We start from the raw sequence: 1945 nt of genomic DNA, 5'->3' as shown, positions 1-1945 counted from the left end.
AAAAAAGAAAAATACATTAAAAGTACAACAAAGAAAAATATATTAAAAGTAACAAAAGACACATACATTAAAAGTAAAAAAAAAGAAAAATAAATTAAAAGTAAAAAAAAAGAAAAATACATTAAAAATAAAAAAAGAAAAATACATTAAAAGTAAAAAAAAGAAAAATACAATAAAAGTAAAAAAAAAGAAAAATACAATAAAAGTAAAACAAAAGAAAAATACATTAAAAGTAAAAAAAGAAAAATACATTAAAAGTAAAAAAAAAGAAAAATACATTAAAAGTAAAAAAAAGTAACATACATTAAAAGTAAAAAAAAGAAAAATACATTAAAAGTAAAAAAAAGAAAAATACATTAAAAGTAAAAAAAAGAAAATTGTTATTTCTAAGGTCTTTTTATTCTTGTGCTCAAATATATATACACAGGGTGGAACGATAAAAGTGAAAAACGACACTACAGCTTTATTTGAAAAAGTCAGGTGACTTGACTATGTAGTAGAGTTGATATATATTCAATGCAGCCGCCTTCAGCCTCAATCTCCGTCTCGATACAGGTCCGGAGCTGGGAGCATTTTCTGAAGCCAAGCCTTTCTATAGTGAAAATATTAATGTGTGTATTTTGAAATGTAAAAATCACTGGTGACCATGTTTGTACAGGCGGCATATGAAAGGGGCCAACCCTCAATTTGGTCAGGAATGCTGAAAACGAATATTCGTATATTAATTTTAGGTGAGTAAATGAAGAAGCTGTATATATATATATATATATATATATATATAACTACTTCATTTACTCACATAAAATAAATATACGAAAGTATAGATTTATGCATAAACTTTAAGTATTTACTTCCAAACTGCTCAATACGTTGGTAGAGCTCGTTAGTAATTTATGAAATATATACGGCGATTAAGCTACACTGAATATTCGGCGTTTCATCCACTATAGGATTCGTTAGCCTGACGACTCCTATAGTGGATGAAACGCCGAATATTCAGTGTAGCTTAATCGCCATATATATTTCATAAATTACTATATATATATATAAATATATATATTTGTTAGTACATTTTCAAGTATTTTTTTTAAAGGTAGATAACTCTTATTTTTATTATCTCCCTTGAGAAAGCACACACAGATATATGTATATATATACATATATTTGTGAGTATATTTTCATATGGTTTCCTAAAGGAAACTCTGACTTTAATTATCTGCCTTGATTAATATCTGAGAAGTTCTTTTTGTTTTAACTTATTTTAAAGCGTTTATTTACTTTGGAACATAACAAGTGTTCAGGCTCAAATTAGAACAAGACCGAGGTGACTGTCATGAGACCGTCGTCTCCCTGCATATTAAAACAAAGCCAACCTCCATACGTAGTTAATTGTCATGTCGAAAATAGTAATATATCCAAAAATTACGAAAACTCTACAAGTGCAGAGTTCTTTATAGTTCAAACCAATATTAATTTTTTTTTTTTTTTTTTGCATACATTATTGCTGATATTCATGCTGCTCCTCTTTGATCAAATTGTCTCTAGGATGGATTAGAGTTGGGGGTCAGGGTTAGCCTTTTTTTTTTTATATTTGATATGTAATTCTATGTCGATTTTTTTAATCTTTTCGAATATGCTGAAAACGAATATCACAATTTAATTCGGGGCACATGATGTATAACAAATAGATAACACAGAAAATAGACTTATAGTTTTTAAAGGTTTATTAGAAGAAAAATATGTAACCCACAGTGGGGACCCTAACAGGTACTACCACTCCGGGTCAGAGTGGACCTGGGAGCAATGGTAATTAAAGGGTGGCTCCACACTCCCCAAGCCCGCTTATGGAGCTTTACCATCGGATACAGTTTAAGGTCATATCCAGGACCCTGAAGTGGCGGCGGCTATCCTGTTCTTGTAGAAATTTTGGATGGGAGTGGTCTTC

Source organism: Euprymna scolopes, chromosome 46 (assembly GCF_053919585.1).
Source record: "Euprymna scolopes isolate OS-2025 chromosome 46, ASM5391958v1, whole genome shotgun sequence".
Classification (NCBI taxonomy): Eukaryota; Metazoa; Mollusca; class Cephalopoda; order Sepiida; family Sepiolidae; genus Euprymna; species Euprymna scolopes.
The sequence above is the reverse complement of the archived record's forward strand: the minus strand, read 5'-3'. Positions refer to the sequence as shown.